Below are 21278 nucleotides of genomic sequence, written 5' to 3' on the forward strand. Positions count from 1 at the left end.
TCCCAAGATACAAAAACTGGTCTAGACTAAGACAGAACATATATTGTACAGGAATTTGTGCATTTAATTGAAATATATACAATAACTATTCCAGAGCAAGTACCAATCACCAATAATAAAAATACAGGGTAATGAAATTAAAATTAGACACCAGTGCTTCCCACATATACATTAAAAAGAGAACTATTTAAGGAATGGGTACCGGAAATTATTTGGTAGTTATTAGAGAAGATAGAAATATCTTCTGAAAATATAGCTAGGAAATGGGATAAAATTAAAGTGGAGTTTAAAAATAGGGTGAAAATAAAAGAAAGAGAGAGAGATATGGCTAAGAAGTAACAAGAATAATTTAGAGGGACTGACAACGGTTAAAGAACTGCAGAATAGGGGGAATCTTACAGAACAAGAAGAGGAGCAGTTGCAGAATGCTTAACAGAAAGTAAGGCATTACCTCATAATATGCATGAGTTTAGAAAGATTGCTGTTAAGCAACTGTTTTTTGATAATAACTCCAGAGCAGAAAAACTTTTAGCACAACAACTCAGGTAACAGAAAGTAGAAAGGGTTACCACCAAACTTAGGGAGCCTATCGTAAGGAAGATAACAGCAGATCCCATAGAGGCATTAGAAATATTTTGAAAACTGTATAAAAATGTATTTAAAGTAGAGGAATATGGTAATTAAGACAAGTACAAATGGAAATGTTAATGGAAGAAGTAAATAAGCCAAGGATATAGGTACATGTGGCTCAATTGCTAACAGGATAGGAGGAGATGAGATAAAAATGGTGATGTGCAACCAGTCCACAGGAAAGTCCCCAGGAATAGATGATATTCCTGTTGAAGCTTGGAAGCTAGGAGGGAAAATTTCAGAAAGATCTTCAAGGTTTTGTTTAACAGTATTTTAAGAGGAGGAGAAGCATCAACATTCTGGAAGAAAGTGGTGGTGGCTGTAATACCTAAATAGGGTAAAGACCCATGAGATCCAGCTTCATACAGGCCCATTTCAATCCTAAACCATGATTATAAAGTGTTTATAATGTATATATATATATATATATATATATATATATATATATATATGTGTATATATATATATATATATATATATATATATATATGTATATAGTGTGATTATAAAGTGGCTAAGAGAATGGCAAAGGTGATGGCAAAATTGCTAGATATGGACTAATGTCGTTTGGTGGAGAGGAAGCAAACTTTTGACAACATGAACACAACATTGATGATTCAGAGGGAAGTTTTGTTTTATGGATATGGATAGCAAGATACAAATTGTTAACATGTGTTTGCCCCTTTAGCTTTATACACAGGTTAGTCATATTTTTAGCAACCCGAGAAGAAGTTGTGGATAGCAATTAATAAAGAGCTGAAGGATTTTATCTGGGAGGGGAAGACAACAGTTAAGTGATATACGCTGATACTTCCAATAGAATAAGGCAGTCTGAGATTTCCTGATTTGAAGGTGTATTTCAGAGCTACACAGTTCAGGCTCCTATACATAGCACAACCAGAAATCTATAATTCAAAGTGGAAAGGGATGATGATGGAACAGGGGGAAGCTCAAGATAGAAAGAGAGAATGGGATTTTGGATGCAGATCCTTAAGGAGAATAACAATAACCATACAGAATATTATAGTCATAAAGTAGCAGAAATTATTCTAAAAACTAAGCCAACACAGGAATGGAGAAAGGAGATTCTACTGATAGGGATGACTGAAATTAGGAATACAAATAGTAGGCAAGAAGGGGCTGGGATTTATTTGAGAAAACTGGCAGAGGAACAAAGGTATCTGGAATAAATAATTAGAGAGAATGGTAATAGAATGTGAAGAGGCCAAGAATTTATTTGGACTGCAGTCTAGAGACTCCCTTCCCTGTCAAGGATTAATATCATAGTATAGGCAAAGAGAAAGAAATGGGGGATCCTAAGTGAAAGACCAGCACTTGTAGAGTTTTTAGAATCTAGAACAGAAAAGGAATAATTAGTAAGGCATATAAAAGATTGCATGGTAACTATAAGAAACAATCAAAGGAGGTTAGAAAGGATTGGGAAGAGAGATTGGATACACAGTTCAGAAAGAAACAATGGGGGATATATGTATGCCTCCCAAATATGCAACTGTCTAGAAGATATAGGATCTTTGCTTGGAAGTATCTACATAGGTATTGTATACTCTAAGTAGACTCCAAAGAATTTTTCTGCAGGTAACTAGCAAATGTTGGAGGTGTGATGGGAAAAAAAGAGGTAATTGGGAACATATTTTCTGGGAGTGTAATGAGTTGGCAGACTTTAAAAATTCCCTGTAGACTACGCTATCAGAAATACTGAACTATGATACAGAATCACAATTGCCTAGACATAGAAAGGCCTTGCTGAGTCCAATTATGTTAGCTGCAAAAAAAAAAAAAAAAAAATACTGGAAATGATCTAAACCAACTGTACTAGAAGTAGTGAATATGATAACAAAGATAAAACTACTAGAAATTGTGCCTTTAGAAAAGGCAAGGAGCAAATTACCTAGAAAAAATGGAAATTGTGAGAACAATACATGCATATGAGGAACGTGGTTTAAAAGAAGCCAGTATTTGTATGAGCTATGTAATGTTTAACTGTCAGTCACTGGATGGATTATAAGTGATGTATAATGTTTGCAATTAAACTTATATCAGTGTCATTTGTTTTCATTTATATAAATGTATCATTGACTATGTCATAAGTGTTAATTTAATAAAGATGGTCTTGTTTAATAAAAAATGGTATCCCTATACCAAAACATTATTAATTTCCCAAATTCCAGATAATTTCTCCCACAGAGCATTTCTGTTTGCAGTCTTTCTTTCTTTGTTATAAATCATGCATCTGCTAATACCACTACATCCACATAACCCTTACTGCACCACTCAAAGAATTCTGTCCTTCTAACTATATTATTAATACTATTTACATTTGCAGAAAGTACTTTAAAGTTATTACTTTCTCTTTTTTTTAACTTCCTAGATATTCCCTGGGATTCATTAATGCCTGCACTAAATGTGCACTAGGTGTACACCATTCTAAATAAACACAAGCATAACATACCCCTTCTTTCTCCTAATTTTAGTTTCCCTACTAAATTTCTTGCAGCCTTAAATATTGAGAGAGATTCACAAAGGTTACCACAAAGTGTAGAGTACATGTACACTTAGTGTAATCTTTCTGAATGACAGGAAAGCACAAAAAGTGTGGTAGGGATGTTCTTAAATACAGATTGTGTACATTTATGAATCTGACCATCTGTTTCCTTAGAAAATTTCACAGTCTTTCTTATTAACTTAGCCATTTCCTTTCTTTTTCTCTTCCAATATTTATACCTTCAAACTTTCTTTTCCTATCTTTTACTCTTTTACCAATATATATTTTTCCTTTTACTATTTTTCAATGTATATCTTCCTCATCACTTATTTCAGAACCTGTTCTGTGTCATCTTTTTTATTTTCTCTCTCTGTTCCTTATCTACTTCACTTTCACACTTCCACTCCCTTGTGCTTCTTTTCTCCTTCATTGTCATTTTTATTTAGTTTACAATCTATCCATCCATAAATGCCCAGTTGTATTACATTTGTAACAAACACTTCAGTTCACATCATTTTACACCATGACACACTTCCACACATATATAACATTTCCTTTTATCAGACTTACTTATTAAATTATCACCCCTCCACAGAAAAAAAAATCATGTTTTGAGTTGACCACAATATTTTACTACACCTCTATTATCTTCCATATTTATCATGCTAGAAATATTTAAAATTTTATCCTTTTCCATTTTGAAAACAATATTACAGTCCTATCCACCAGTGCATAAGCTCCTGTTGTCATGGACTTTTTTAATGCCTGCAACTTCTTTGTATATTTTACTTAAATGTCTTTTTTTTAATTTTTTTCTCTAATTGAGCTTGAAACTGCACATATATTTTCTTTTTTGTATCCCTGTAAAATTCTTTGACCACATATAGTTCCAGGGATTGCATTATTTTTTTTTCATATTCTCTCAGAATATTTTCCATAACATGTAAAGTCTCAAATATAATGTCATAAAATGTATATTTGTTGATAAGAATAAAAACTCTTACCTCTTGAGCCTTTATACCCAATGGAATCATTAAATTGTTCCAAACTTCATACCTGTTGAGTTCTTTCTCTTATTTATTTTGAATTCTCACTACAGACTTCCTCCTAGTGTTTAATTAATTGTTCTTCTGTTCTACTCTCTCTCCCCTCCTCTTCCATCTTCCTGGACTATCTGCACACCTTTTTCCCCTTGCTTTCTCTCTTCGGGATAGAATCCACTTCCTCTTTCTGTATCTTGTCCATGATGCCTCCCCATGACACCTCCTTTCCACTTTCATTCTCACTTTTTAACATCATATCACCTAATAAATCATCCCATAACTCTCCCAACTGTATGGTTTTATTATACATTCTTTATTTAACAATCCTCCTGTCTCAGATTCAGCAAACAAATTTTGCAGAAATACATCCTCCAAATGTTGAATAGAATCTCCAACATCAACAACAGCATTGGCATTTGGTTCCATGCCTTCTGCCGTCTTCTCATCTTCTTGCACAGTCCTCCCAGCTGCCACTGCATAGGAATGGGATGAGCATGTTATAAAGAGTAGGAGTCCTTTATTTTATTTTACAGTGTTTACATAATATTTACAGTGTAGCTTACATTTCATTACTCACACAATCTACAAATTTCAATAAAACATTTAAATTCTTGCCCCGTTCCATCTTTCAAAGCCAAAATCTTATCTTTTTCAAAATTTCTGCCAAATCCCATTTTCCATTAAACATAATTTCTTTTACTCTGATTCCAGTCTTTATAGCAACAGACATTTTTATCTATTTTATATACATAATTCTTACTTTCATTTCTTTAAAAACCATATTCGATCATATCCATAATAACATCTTACACACAATTTGTATTATCAAAACACTTCAAATCACGCAACTTTTTCCATAACTTCACTACTTTTTCACCTTTGAAAATACGTATTTGGCTGGTTCAACCTCTTTACAGTAATTACAAATTCTGTCTTGTTTTATTTTATATGATATATTAGCATTTACTGGTAATTTTCTCATAGGTAACTTCCAGAAAAACTGTTGACATTTAGCAGTTTGTTTTAGTCTTTCTTTCCTTATTTTATAGACTTCATTTTTTCCATATGCAAATCTTCCCATGGATATACATAATATTTATTTATAATATTTCTATACCATATTCTTCTTTCATTATCAACTTCATCTAGTTTTATTTTCCATAGTAATATATTTTCTTGATAACAAAATATTTCAGTATTAGTGGTATGTCTTATCCTTTAAAAATTAAAAAGAAATATCCATTCCTTATCATAATTATTTTGTAATATATTGGTTAATATATCACCATTATCATCCTGTAACTTTTTTATAGCCTCATAAATTTAATGAGGCAATGTAAACCACTGAGGTAATTCATTCTAGACCTCCTTTATCATACTTAACATATAAAACCGCTTTCTTAACAGGGTTTAACCGTGAACCCCATGTTAAATTAAATATAATATTGTAGACTTCTTTCTCATGTTCTAAAGGTGAGGTAAATGCATTGGCTAAATGAGACATTTTTACATTTAATATTGAATTACTCAAAAAATATTTTTAAATGATAACTTAAATGTTTCCAGGACATGCATACATTCCACATTTTTTAATCATAGTTTTCCATTGCATATCTCATACATTCTGCTGCATATTTCCAAAACTGTTATTTTTTCCATATTAAAGTCAACAACTCCTATTCTTTCCAAGATACCCTAAACCCTTGATTTTATCTTTATTTAAATACAATCCTGTAACATTTAGAACACTCACTTAAATGATTAAATACTAAGTTCATTTAATCAACGTCTTTTGTCACAAATACATCATTTGCATAAGTTGATAAGATACATATACTAATATTTTCATTTGTCACATATGTCCCTTTCTACATCTTTTGAATTATACATACTACAACTGTATTAACTACTAAAACAAAAATCAAATTACTTTAAGGACAACCTTTCTTAAACCTCTCTTAATGCATATTTCTTGACATAACCATGCATTTACCTAAAATTTTTATATTGTTATATTCATAAGCAGTAATGCACAATTTTCTTATTTTTGAACTAACTTATTTTTGACTTAAAAATGTCCCACGATATTTCATGTTGTATAGAATCAAATGCTTTACTCAAGTCTCCAATCATTATTTTCATTTTTTTCATTCCTGCAACTGCAATCATCTACTAATTCTCTACCTAACAATAACATATTGATGTCCCCTCCCTTTTATACTACATATTGTCTTCTCTACTATATGATGAAACTTTTTCTCCATTCCTTTCTGTATAATTTTCAAAAAGTATCAAGCAGTCTGTAGTATTTAAAATTAAAGGTTTCCAGTTTGTTTTTCATCTCTTTTCTATCACTATTCTTCCATATAAACTTTAAACTACTGCTACATAATTCTTTATACTCAAAACTATCTCTTAACCATTCATTCTTTACCTCCAGAAAACTTTCTTGCCATATTAACATATCCTTATACATTTGGTATTCTATTTCTTCACCTCCCCCCACTGACTGATTCTTTATTAACTGTTGCTAATATTTTTTCCGTCTCTGCTACAAGAATTTCCTTTTCCAATTCTTTATTTTGTTCTGAAAATATTTTCACATTCCATTCTTTCCTCGTCTTTGTCACTTCTCCTTTAAACGTTTCTTTAACATATTGCAAAATAGCATCCATGATCATTTCTTGATTAGTATGAATTATTCCTGCTGCATCTTTTAATTCTCTCATTATGCTATTATATTCTTTAATTATCTTACTCAAATAAGGAGCTACCTCTTCCTTTCTTCCTTGTAAAAAAAAAAATCTTTGTTTATATAACTTCATCCTTATTCATGTATATATCTTTTTCTCTACTGAAATATTCTCTGCCGTTCCTTTCAATATTATTAAATGCTTTATTACTTAACTTTCCATAAACTTTCTGTACCTTCCATCTCTTCTGCAGTTGACAATCTGTATAACAATTCTTGTATTTCTCTTTAAATACTATCCACCATTCTGACCACTTTTTTTGTAAAAATCTCTCATTCCTATATGATTTTCCCAAAGCTTTAAACTGTTATGTTCCTTCTTCCTTCCCATTCCTTTTAATGAAGTCTCTTTATGCCTATTCCTATCTTTATATATTCATCTTTATTTTTAATTTCAATCCACATGGCAACATAATCTGAAAAACGTACTTCTATCACACCATTTTCTGATATTTCTCTTTTTTTCTTACATCACAGTTAAAATCACCTACAATAACAATATCCACATTTACTGGTATATATTCCAAAATGTTTTGAAACATATTTACTTTTTCCTTTTGTGTAACATGAGCATACAAAGTGATGATTGTATGCACTTGCCCTTTCCATCTTAAGTCTACCCAAAATAAATAATGTTACATCAAAAACTGTTATAGAATCTTTACACAAATATATATATATATATATATATATATATATATATATATATATATATATATATATATATTCCTGAATATATCTATCTAGATTCCACATCACTTTGTTTCCCCCAAAAATGTGTTTGTAATCTGTCATTATTTTTAAAATGTATATTTTCTAAAAATAATCATATCTACATTCCAAAATAGTTAATCGCTTAACCAAACTTTCATGCTATTTATATTAACCTCAATTAATCTACAGTTATCTCTTTCTCTCTTAATTTTTATTGCTAATAAAACGGTTATCCTTTTCATCCTTAACCTTTCTCTTTTCTTTCATATTTCTTCCTATAATTTTTCTTATTCCTTCCCTTACCCTTTTTCTGATTGAATTTTTCTTTTTTTTTAGTACATTTCACTGCACATCCTCATTATCAGTTATTTCTGACCATTCTTTTATTTCTTTTTATTTATTAATTTCTTCACTGTTTTCTTCACCTTTATCTTTTTTTCTCACTGTCCAAGTCTTGCTCTACCCTTACTTGCTGTTGTTCCTTTTCTTGTAACTGCATAATCACTTCCCTTTAAACAATATCAACATTTTCATGAAAATCCATCACAAATGACCAGTTTTATGATATTTATAACATTTCAATACACATTTTATTTTGCATTGTGTCCCATTTCTCCACAAACCCCTGTCCATAAACCTCTATTATCATAAACCTTAGAAATGCCCAATATCTCCTTGCATATTTTCTGTAGATTTTTTTAAAGTCTCTTTTTCTACTTCAGTTCTAAACTAAACATATATTTTTTCTTATGGTCTCGCTATCAAATGCCTTAAAAACATATTTATTCCATGGATGACAGTCTTTCTTTTTGTCATATTCTTCCGAAAATCTCCCCATTATATATCCAGTCTCAAGACTAATGTCACAGAAAGTTTTTTTAATAATATGAATAAAGGCTCTTATCTCTGTTGCCTTTGTACTTAAAAACATAATTATATCATCCCAAATTTTATGCCTGTCCATTTCTTCATCAGTTTTCCTGAAATTTTCTTACTGTATAATTTTTCTTAGTTTTTGTCAGTGGGGTAGTCATGTCTTCTTTTTTTCTTTCCTTTATTTCCCTTCACCATTTTAGCATAAGACTTCTTCTTGAAGGAACTGGAAACCTTTGGTGCATCTTCCGTCTGTATTCTGTCCATGATATCACCCAAAACGTCTCTCCCATTCTATGGTTCACTTATATTAACCATGTCCCTCAATAGATCATCCCACAACTCTCCTGATTGGAGGGTTGCAATAATTTATTTATCCTCATGCTCCTCTTCCTGTAAAAATAACTGCTGATGAAATACATCCTCTATATCAAGAAAAGGCTTTACTGCCTTTTCTCTAGACACATTCCCTTCAGCTGCATCTGAAACACCTCAAGAATACTAGACCATCTTCCATTCACCACTGCTCATATTTTGCTTCTCCTCATGAAGCTTACCACATCTTGAATCTGCAAAGGAAGGCTTGGCTGCCTTCTCATTATCCCCCCCCAAAAAAAACAATACATTCATAGAAGGCTATACTGCCTTCTCAAAACCAAAACCTCTGCACTCTGAATCCTGTGATTCCATTGTATTTACTTCCAGCTTCTCTGAGCTGCCACTGTGCCCAGAAAAGAAGCCAGAAGTATGAGAAAGAAAATCATCCCTCCAGCACAAAATGAGTAGAGGCCTTTATTTGTATACAGAAATAACTTATATTTACACAATATTTACATATTTACAAATATTTACATATGTACACATATGTAACTATACAAATCTGGTCACACACATTCATAATTTCCTTTACAATCATGCTAAATGTTCATCCTTATTAGAACCCCACTCCTTTTTCCATAACCACCATTTGATTTTACTTAATATTGTTGCTAAAATCCATTTATTATTAAACATAATTCCATTTATTTTTTCATTCCATATAACCCATTTATCTACTCTTTTAATGTATTTTTTACTTCTGTTCTTCTAATATCCATATATCTGAAGTAGTTACTTCATTTGCTCTGCAACCTGTGGGTATCGGATCTGACCTCGGATCCGAGCCGGCAGCTTTACTAGCTAAAAGATCCAAGCTCCTGGCTCCTCCCCTTTACCCATAATCCCCAGCTACATGCTCCCTTTCCTCAGATTGAGTTTGCCGTGGCTGAAAGAAGCTTCTAGTGAAGAGCTCCTTAGGCTTGGGTGAGATCTTTTCAGTGAACCTTTGCCAAAAAGTTAGAAAAAAGTTAAAATTTTATTAGTGTGTGAGTGGTTTAGCTCCTTTTCGTCGAGTGATAGCCTTAGTTTTATTTTTTTGTGGTAATTTTAGCTTATATACTTTTTTTTGTCCCCTCCCCTTAGCATGTGGGTGTGTTAGTGTGATGGCTGAGGGGCCTAAAGCCATCTTTTCTTTTCTAAGTGCACTGAGTGTGGCCATAAGCTTTCCCCGGCTGATGGCCACACTCAGTGCGTTTTGTGTCTGGGAGTGGCCCACCTATCCACTAGCTGCCAGATATGTGCAGTGTTTAACCCCCGGGCCATCAGGGATAGGAAGAACAAGTTGATCTTGGTGGGCTTGTTACCGCAGGACACTTCTTCTTCCTCTGCCTCTAAGGCACAAGCTGCTACTACAGCCCCCATGCCTTTAGGTCCCCCAACTCTGCCTGGGACTCAACCTCCCTCTGCTGTGCAGAGTTCAGGGGACTCCTCTGCCTCTTCAAGAGAGAAGAGGCATAAGGAAAAGGATAGAGAGAAACACAAAAGTCATAAGAGGCAGACTGAGACTCATCCCTCAGCCCCGCCATCTAAAGTTACTAGCCCCTCTACGAGGGCCTCTGGATCCTCTCCCTCTCGACTCAGATCACCTTGTGTCTCGCCGGAGCCAGAGGAGGAGTACCGGTCTCCCTCGAGGTCATCGAGGCGGCCCTCCCGGCCTGCCTCGATGACCTCTTCTAGGTTTACAAGAAGCCTGACCGACGCGGACATGGATCGGATGATGCGTCGATTTTTGCAGACTCAGATGCAGATGGGGGTGCTCCTGCCCCCCCCCCAGAAGGGGGGGAGTGCAGTTCCCCTTTTGTCCTCGATCACTCCTTCTCCAACCCGTTTTCTGGTTTTGGAGACATCGGATCTGGGCTCTTTTGGAGCCGGGGATTTGCCGGCGCCGATAGCTCTGGTAGCTTCGACGCCGACTGTACCCTCGAGCGTGTCAGATCCTAGCTCTTGGGGCCAAGAGCCGAGCATCAGATCCATAGGGGTTGGTGTGTCTTCGGCGCCCTTCAGGTCGGAGCACACTTCCCTCTCAGATCTGACCACTTCGGCTCCGACACCGATCCCTGCTTCGGAGCCGAGGAGACTGCTTTCGGAGCCTGGGGAAAGCGGCTTGCCTTCGGCTTTTGAGGTAGTGGAGAAGGTTCTGTCGAGACCTTCCAGATTCCCAGTCTAGGCGTCGGATCCTTCCGCTCCCCCTATGCATTTGGGTCTATCCTCCATCATCCGACCACCGGGACAGCCTGCTCAAACCCTCCAGTTAGTTCCCTTAGAGGAGCAGGACCCCGTAGGTGAGCCCTGCTCGGATAGTCCCACCGATGAGGTTCCTCACAAATGGAAGTGTAAAAGGAGGCACCTGGACTCCCCTGAGTCCCTCACGACAGACACAGATTTGGATGAAGGGGAAGGTTCCCCAAGGTTACCCCTGAGGATGTCTCCTTTGGAGACATCATGGAAATGTTGCGAATTAGAGGGGGGTGGTCTGCCCAAAAACCTTCCTCGGACGAGTCCGTGTTTCTGGAGGCATTTGAGGCAGGCCCGTCTACCTCCTGGGTGTCCCCCCGGCTGACCCCCTGGTAGACTTCATTACTACCAGGGCGTGGAAGGAGCCCGACACCGTGGAGCCAATTCCAAGACGGCCAGACAAAATTCTTAGCCCTCCCTCTGAAAGGCAGGCCTGGTCTAAGTGTTCACCTGTGGATGCCATGTTGGTGGCAGCTGCCACTAAGAAGGAACTCATGCAGGAGAGTTCCTCGGTCCACCCTCCGGATAAGGAATCTCGGATGTTGGACGCATTGGGAAGCAGATGTTTGCTTCAGCCACCTTCTCTGTAAGGGCGCTGAACTATATGGCACACATCATCAGACTCCAGTGAGACCTAATAAAGAAATACGCTGCAGCTCCACCGGTGTCCATGACGGTCGAGGATAAGAGGACTTTCTCGACTTGTATGGCCACTATAAAGTCTATATCTAACACGTCTATGCGGCTACTCTCCCATGCTATGGAGGGAGCCACTAGAACTAGCAGAGCAAGAATCGTCTTGCGGCGTCATGACTGGCTCCGCCTTTGCGATTTTGCGGAACCCTTTAAGGCATCCTTCGCGAATGTGCCCTTTGACGGTTATTCGCTCTTTGGCAAGACCGTCTACAAGATGCTGGTCCAAAGCAAAAAGGATGGGAAGACGCTGTCTGCCATCGGGGTCCGCTTCTCTAATCTCCAGCGATCCTTTTCCAGGAATCAAATGGGATAAAAGAAGATGTGGTTCCAAAAGTCTCAGCAGTCCCACCCAGCTTCGGACCCCTCATCCTTCAGAGGCAGAGGAGGACAAGGTGGACGCCGGCCCAGAGGCAGAGGGGGGCCGCGTAACTTCGGGTCTAGAGAACCGTTCTCAGACAGGCCCGCACAACAGCCCTGTGGGCTTACCCGGCTGTCCCTCTCTGGAGGCAGTTGGGGGGCATCTGTCGGAGCACCTCCAAAATTGGGGGTCCATTATGACGGATCGATGGGTGCTTCGAATCATATCCAGAGGTTACACCATTCCCTTTCTAAGTCTTCCCCCTCCTACGAAGCTCCGCCCCGATGTCCCACCCAATCAAATGGAGGCAGCAGCTTTGGAGGTTTCGAAGCTGCTAGAAAAAAGAGACATCCAGCACGTTCCCCCCAGGCCAGTTTGGATTGGGCAATTACTCCAGGTTCTTTTTAGTGCCAAAAAAGACAGGGGACTTTAGACTGATTCTAGATCTTTCTTCCCTGAACCTGCTCATTCCCAAAGAGAAATTCCGGATGGTCACTCTTCAGTCAATTCTCCCCCCTCCTTTGGGAGAACGACTGGATGTGCTCCATAGACCTCAAGGATGCGTACTACCACATTTTGATGGACAGACGATCCAGGAGGTTTCTCCACTTCCGGCTGGGAGCCAGTCATTAGCAATTCAGGGTTCTTCTGTTCAGCCTCACCTCAGCCCCCAGGGTGTTCACCAAGGTCATGGCAGTGGTTGCAGCCCACCTGAGACTCCAGGGCATTCAGGTCTTTCCATACCTGGACGACTAGCTCCTCACCGCCTCCAACAGTCATCAACTGTGTATTGCCAGGGATTATGCTCTAACTCTTGCCCAGAGTTTGGGCATTTTGGTAAACCTTCAAAAGTCCTTTCTTCATCCTGTGCAGGTTCTGGAATTTATAGGGGCCAAATTGGACACTCGCCTCTCTCGGGCCCTACTAACTTCAGACAGGGTGAACAGTTTGTCATGTCAGGTTATAGCCCTCCTTCAGAACCCAGCTCCATTGGCAGAGTTAGTCCTGAGATTACTAGGCTCTATGGTGGCGACAATCAGTCTTTGCCTACACGCGCGTCTACGAATGAGGATTCTGCAATGGACCGTTCAAGTCCAATGGTCTCTGTTGCTACATCCATTGAACACCCCTATTCCCCTGAGCAGGGCTTGCAGGGATTCCCTCCTCTGTTGGCTTCGCTCATGGGAGCTGCAGGAAGGGAGACCCTTCGTGATGCCTCTGCCCCAAGCCATGTTGACCACGGATGCTTCTTGCCTCGGGTGGGGGGGAATTCTTTGGGCAGAACCGTCCAAGGCACGTGGATCCCCTTAGAGACTGCTTTGCATATCAATGTCCTAGAGATGAGGGCGGTGCTTCTGGCGTTGCAAGCTCTCCACGACCTTCTTCCTCTAGGGACTATTGCTGTTCAAACAGACAACATGGCGGTAGTCTGGTACATAAACAAACAGGGAGGGACCAGATCTAATCCCCTTTGTCAGGAGGCTATGAGAGTTTGGGAGTGGGCGATATCCACCAACCGCTTTCTGGTAGCAACGTACATTCTGGCAGACAAACTGAGTCGCGTGATCCTCACACCAGTTGAGTGGTCTCTGAAACCATCAGTTGTAAAACAGATCTTCCTCAAATGGGGGTCTACCTTGCTGCGATCTTTTCGCTTCTCCATCAAACACAAAGCGCAGCGAGTTTTTCGCGATACTTCCCCAACGAGCGGAGAGCCCTAGAGATGCTCTGGTTCATGCTTGGCCACCCGGTCTCCTCTATGCTTATCCCCCCTTCCTCTTATGACAAAGTTCATTAAGAAAGCACGTTGGTTGGGGAGCAGAATTATCCTCATAGCCCCATTCTGGCCTCACCAGATCTGGTTCCCTTCTCTGCGGTCTCACAGTGTAGTTCCTCCATGGATCTTAGATCCCATTCCAGATCTGATTTCACATCCTGCGGGATTGCAACCCCCGAACCTGGTAAACCTCAAGCTCGCGGCTTGGTTGATCCAGTTCCACTGATGGCAACGACTCCCGGCATCTCATCACCAGTAAAGGCCATTCTGGTAGCGGCTCACAAGCCTGCTACCAGGAAAATTTACAGTAGTAAATGGAAGCATTTTTCTGTCTGGGCTAAGGACAAGGGCTTAGATCCCTTTACCGTCCCTATTCCGGCGGTTCTTGATTTTCTGTCACACATTTTTCATCAAGGAGCCAGTGCATCTACAGTTAAAGTACAATTGGCAGCCATTTCCCATTTTCATGCAGGGGATGGGCTGGGATCTTTAGCTTCTGTGAAGATATGCAAAACCTTCTTGAAAGGTATTTTTCTATTGAAACCACCAATTAAGACTGCGGTCCCACCGTGGGACCTAACTTTGGTTTTACAAGCATTGACAAGCCCACCTTTTGAGCCTGCCGCCTCAGTTCCATTAAAGTTCTTATCATGGAAAACAGCCTTTCTAGTTGCTATTACTTCAGCCAGAAGGGTTTCGGAACTTCAAGCCCTTTGCATGAAAGCCCCCTATCTAATCTTTCATAGGGATAGAGTGTCTCTCAGGACTAACCCTTCCTTCTTACCAAAGGTGGCTTTGGAGTCAAATATTAATCAGTCGATTAATTTACCAGTGTTCTTTCCCAACTTTCAGAACAAAGGGGAATACAAATTACACAAGTTGGATGTACATAGACAACTACGTTTTTACTTGCACAGGACAAAGGATACTCACAAGGCTGATCAATTGTTTGTTTCCTTTGCCAAATCTGCTCTGGGTAGAGCTATTACCAAAGTTACCTTAGCAAATTGGATTTCACAGTGCATCATTCATGCGTATGTAGTCTCAGGTAAACCTGCTCCTATCAGAGTCCATGCCCACTCAACCCGATCTATAGCCACATCAGCAGCCTTCTGGTCCAGGGTTCCCCTGGACGACATATGTTCAGCAGCTACTTGGTCCTCTTCCCATACATTCATTTCTCATTATAAATTGGATATGATATCCAGGAGTAGGGCTTCCTTTGGCTCCGCGGTGCTTCGGAATATCCTTCCTTGAGGGCCTCCCAAGGTTTTAGGTAGCTGGGGACTCTGTCCCACAGGTTGCAGAGCAAATGAAGTAACTACTTCAGATAAAGATGTTATGTACTCACCATAACGTTCCATCTGAGTAGGTACCTCATTTGTCTGCAACCGACCCCCCCTCCATGCCCCTAACCATTATCGTGGTTCCTGATCATGATTGAGATTGTTTCATCTGTTTAGGCATTACTTGTCGAGGGTCTTAGTTGTTAGATTAAGCAAACTTGATCTGAGGAAAGGGAGCATGTAGCAGGGGATTATGGGTAAAGGGGAGGAGCCAGGAGCTTGGATCTTTTAGCTAGTAAAGCTGCCGGCTCAGATCCGTGGTCGGATCCGATACCCACAGGTTGTAGACAAATGAAGTACCTACTCAGATGGAATGTTATGGTGAGTACATAACTTCTTTTAAATCATAATTATATCAATGTTTTTATCCACTTCTTTTACATCTTCAAAAATCTTTACATAGTTTTCCCCATAACATTTTTACTCGTTTACGTTTCAAAAACACATGTTCTGTGGTTTCTTCTTGACATTGTAAACACATTCTATCACTTTTCTTTTTATATGACATATTTCCTTTCATTAACAACTTATCTATTATCAGTATTCACAAAAAAAAAATCTTGGCATTCTGCTTTCTGATTACACCATTTGCTTCTTATTTTTATAGCTTTAATTTTCTTATCTGTTAGCTTTCTCAAAGGTTTTACACAGCAATGTTTCATCATTACATTATTATATTATAGTTTGCTATATTTTCTATATCATCAGTTTTTATTTTCCACAAAAATGTTTTCCTTGGTAAAATTTTATTTCTTCATTTATGCACTGTTTTTATCATTTACTCTTTTTTCCATATCCCAAAATGTATCATACTTATATTTATACAATGTTACTATTAATCTCTCATCTTTTTCATTTACCCACTTTAACACTTTGTAGAAATTTAATAAAACAGCATATACCACTGGGTTAATTAATTTTAAACCTCCTTTTTCTTTATATACATACAAAACTTCTCTTTTTACTGGGTTTAATCTAGAACCCCAAATAAATGAAAAGCAAATCTGCAATAATTCCTTTTCAAATGCTGTTGGTGATATAACTACACTTAAGTATGCTATTTTCCAATCAGTACTGAATTTATCAAATAATCTTTTTTCCAGATGTTAATTTATATGTTCTCCAGAAAAGATGTTTGCTTTATTTATTCTAATGTTTTTCCCATTGAATTCTACTTATATCTGTATTCCCAAATGTTATACCTAACACAGAAATGTCATTCATTGTAAGATATATGCCCCTGATCTCTACTACATCACCTAAACCTTTACTTTTCTCTTCATTTAAAGTCATCCCTATTATCTCTAGACACTCATTTATGTAAATTATTACTTTTTTATCAACATTTTGTTTTTTGCAGTTATTATAATGTCATCTGCATATGTTAAGAGATCTGGAATTCTTAACCCTTCAGTTGTTATATATCCCACCCCCTTCATTTTGTAACTTATTTCACATACTATCACATTCATAACTAATGCAAAGAGTATACAACTCAGTGGACATCCCTGTCTCACACCACTCTTCATATGTACTTCTTGGCTTAACTAGCTATTTACAAGTATTTTTTTACTTTATTATTACAATATTATGACATACAGAATTTCCTAACTTTCTCAGTTATATTTTTTCATTATTACCCAGACAATTTCATGTCCAATTGTGTTAAATGCCTTATTAAGATCTCCCTATGATGATTTTTGCTTCTTTTCTGTTCATATCTTCCACAATTTCTCTGTCATTAATAATTCTTGACAACCCTTCTTCTTTATACATATATTCCATAATATTTTTCATTTTAATTTCAAATATATATTTTTATTACTTTCATAAAAATTTTATAATCATTATTATTCAATACTAATGGTCTCCAGTATTTTCATTCTCTTATATCTTCCTTCTTCCATATGAATTTGAGTATTCCACTCCATAATTCTTTATACATAAAACCTTCATTTAACCATTCATTGAAAATATTTAAAAAATATTTTGTTGCCATTCCCTTAAATTTGCATACATATCATACCCTTTTCCATCTGGGCCTATAGCCAAATCTATATTTACTTGCTGTAATACAAAAAAAAAAGAATAAAAACACAAGGTAACTGAATGGCTTGGAAGGTAAATATAATCAATCTTCAGAAGAAACACCAAAGGGCCAACTGGCTCAAATGCTTTAATATGAAAGGCAAATAAAACAAAGCTTTCAAGTCATTCAATACTCTTCTTCAGTGTAATTAATGTAACTAATTAACAACACTTATACATATTAAGAGCCAGCCAGTAGAATAAAGTAAAAGATCACATGGTAATAAACAGTAAAATATATTGAATAAAAAGCCTATGTAAAAAACATTTATAAAAAACATTTAACTTTAATATAATTTGTAAATACTCTAAAAATCCCTTAAATACTACAAAAAATATATAACCACAACATATTTGCTGTTACAAGTGTAATTCAAACTAGAAATCATTCTAATATTAGTATTTGATGTGTAAAAGCATTGTCATGACTTGACAATATTTGCCAACTCTTCCTTGCAAAAGTGCTCCAAATCTGTCAGATTGCATGGGCATCTCTTGTGCACAACTCTCTGAAGGTCACCCTGCAGATTTTCTATTGGATTTAGGTCTGGGCTCTGGCTGGGCCATTCCAAAACTTTAATTTTCTTCTGGTGAAGCTATTCTTTTGCTGATTTGGATGTATACTTGGGGCCATTGTTGTGTTAAAAGGTGAAATTCCTCTTCATCTTCAGCTTTCTAGCAGACGCCTGAAGGGTTTGGACAAAAAGTGAATGGTATTTGGAACTGTTCATAATTCCCTCCACCTTGACTAAAGCTCCAGTTCCAGCTGAAGAAAAGCAACCCCAAAGCATGATACTGCCACCACCATGCTTCACCGTGGGGATGGTGTTCTTTTGATTATACAAAATGTTGCTTTTGTGCCAAAAGTACCTTTTGGAATTGTGACCAAAAAGTTCAACCTTGGTATCATCAGACCATAACACATTTTCCCACATGCTTTTGGGAGACATGATGTATTGTTTTGCAAATTTTAGCTGGGCCTGGATGTTTTTCTGTGTAAGAAAAGCTTCTGTCTTGCAACCCTACCCCATAGTTCAGGCATATGGCGAATGCGGGAGATTGTTGTCACATGTAGTAGACAACCAGTACTTGCCAAAACTTCCTGCAGCTCCTTCAGTGTTGCTGTAGGTCTCTTGGCAGCCACCCTGACCAGTTTTCATCTTGTCTTTTCATCAGTTTTGGAGGGACATCCAGTTCTTTGCAATGTCACTGTTGTCCCATATTTTCTCCACTTTTTAATGACTATCTTCACTGTGTTCTATGGTATATCCAATACTGTGGAAATTTTTTTGTACCCTTCTCCTGACTGTTACCTTTCAACAATGACATCCCTTTGATGCTTTTTAAGCTCTCTGCGAACAATGGCTTTTGCTGCAGCAGGCAACTGAGTAAATGTCAGGAAAATCCTACTAGGACAGCTGAACTTTTATTGAGGTTAATCAGAGTCTCTCTAATTGATTGCAGGTGTGTAACCAAGAAGACTGAATGCTGTAATTAAATCAAAAGGTGCTTCAACAAAGTATTAGTTTAAGGGTGTGCACACGCAACAAAGTATTAGTTTAAGGGTGTGCACACTTATGCTGCCAACATATTGTATGTTTTTTATTTTTTTATATTTTTTCCTCTAACAGATTTGTTTGTTTTTCAATTGAATTGTACAGGTTATAGGTCACATTAAAGGTGGGAAAAGTTTTGAAATGATTTATTGTGGTCTTATTTTTTTATATCACAAAAACCTGGCATTTTAACAGGGGTGTGTAACTTTTTTATATCCACTGTACATACACACATACACACACACACACACACACACACACACACACACACACACACACACACACACACATACACACACACATATATATATATATATATATATATATATATATATATATATATATAAAATGCACATGTTATTCTTAACAATTCTGTATTCTATTTCAGCCTTCTTTTTCAGTTGTATTAATCAGGTCCAGCTCTCCTCCTTGTTGGTTGTTATGCTCCATCCCACTTATTAATACTCCTTTGTTTTTCTTGATTCACTTCTCATCTGACATTTTTAGATTTTTCCCTCTTTTTCGTAATGCTTCCATTTTTCATGCTGCAGACACATTGAACTAAGGGTATGCTTACTGTATGTTACTAGTGTCACATAGGTGTGTGATGTATTATTTTTTAAAGAGGTACAAGTAATCTGGAATGTGAGTCATGAGAGCAGCTTGGGTCCTGTACATGAAAGCAAAAGTTTGATGGAGAAGCAAGATTCTGTGCACACTTATGTATTCTCTGCCTTCATGTTCCATAGTGGCATGTTTATTAAGAAACCTTTTCCATAGCATATCTGATATGGTGCCAGAAGAAAAATGTTATTCCTGTTATATTTTAATCAGCAATGCATAGTGTGCAACCTTACTTGTGGTGGTGTACTTCTGCATCTGTCATTATTTTAAAAACGTTTTGACATGTCAACAGTAATCATGCTGGAAAGTTCAGTTTTCATAGGATAAAAGAGCAATTTGTTCAATCATACATAAAATTCTCTGACTCACATTCCCTCAAAGCTTGCACTTTTAACTGTTCTAGTGTACTATACAATATCTGATGAAATTTCTTGTTTTTCACTCATAATGATGATCTTTCAATCACTGACAATACTGAAATCATGGAAAAACTTGTTAAATAATAGGAAGTCCTGGATTCAATATTTTTCATTTTATCTCACAGTGAGAGTGGTATCAGGGACAAGTCAGAGATCATTCAATATGCCAGGTTTCTTCGTGTCATAGATAAGAAATACAGCAACAGACTTTCTCTAAATGAAAGGAAAAAAGCAAACTGGCAGTAATAAAAAGTGCATTCCAGACATGCTGACACCTGAACAAGAATTTTGTTTATAAGAAACATTTATTTTGGGCCTCTTTTGAAACTTTGACAATTCTAATTGTGATCCCAAGAACAGCAAAATGTAAATGCAAATAGTGGGGATGTATGCAATTACTTTGGAAGATTCTCCTGTTCTAAGATAAAAAAAAATTCTTGGTTTTAATATGTATAAGCAACAGGGTGAGGAGCTATTGGAGGAATTTGCTTCCTGTACAAACACTTTGCAATTTTCTGTTATTTTAGCAGAATCACATTTTTTTTCAAAGTGTCAGGACTCACAGTATTGAGTCTTATTCTTCTTATAGGGAGCCATGTATTTTCTACAAGAAATCAAGAGGTCCAAGAAAATATGCTAATATATTATGTCACTGATTTAGGAAACAAGAGCACTTGGCTGTGAATTTGGATAGAAACTATATGTCATGGCATGTCAGTCTGTACTTCTACAAATGCCTCTGTTATTGTGGTATAGGTGGCTCTTCTCCTTCTAGTTTTGAAGACAATGCTTCTGTGCCTTTGTACCATGCAACATACATGCTTCTATCTTTGTCATCACAGATGCTCAGCTCATATCAGCCCTGCAATGTCATTTCATGCTAGAAATGAAGACTATGAAAGGAGAAACTCACATCATATCATTGTCCTTCCGTATATAGATATATATATATATATATATATATATATATATATATATATGCCTCCATACACCCACCCTTGGCATATATTCACCTACACCTTAAAATACAGATATAGATTGCTTAACATAATATTTTGAGCAGGTTGATGAAGCTGTAGAACAGAGGTGCCAAGAAAAACAGATAGGGAAGTGGGATTGAATTCAAGTGTATGAAGTTTACTATACTGTACTGTTGTAGCCTTTACTAACTTAATGCTTCCCCAATTGACATATAGGTTGTTGGTGCTAGCCCACCTGACACATCTAAGACACCCCTGGGTATGGTGGGCCTCGCATCCTACTAAGAAAGTGTCACCAAAAACTCC

The sequence above is a fragment of the Protopterus annectens genome, chromosome 5.part0 (assembly GCF_019279795.1).
Source record: "Protopterus annectens isolate FY-2018-M chromosome 5.part0, PAN1.0, whole genome shotgun sequence".
In the NCBI taxonomy this organism is placed as follows: domain Eukaryota; kingdom Metazoa; phylum Chordata; order Ceratodontiformes; family Protopteridae; genus Protopterus; species Protopterus annectens.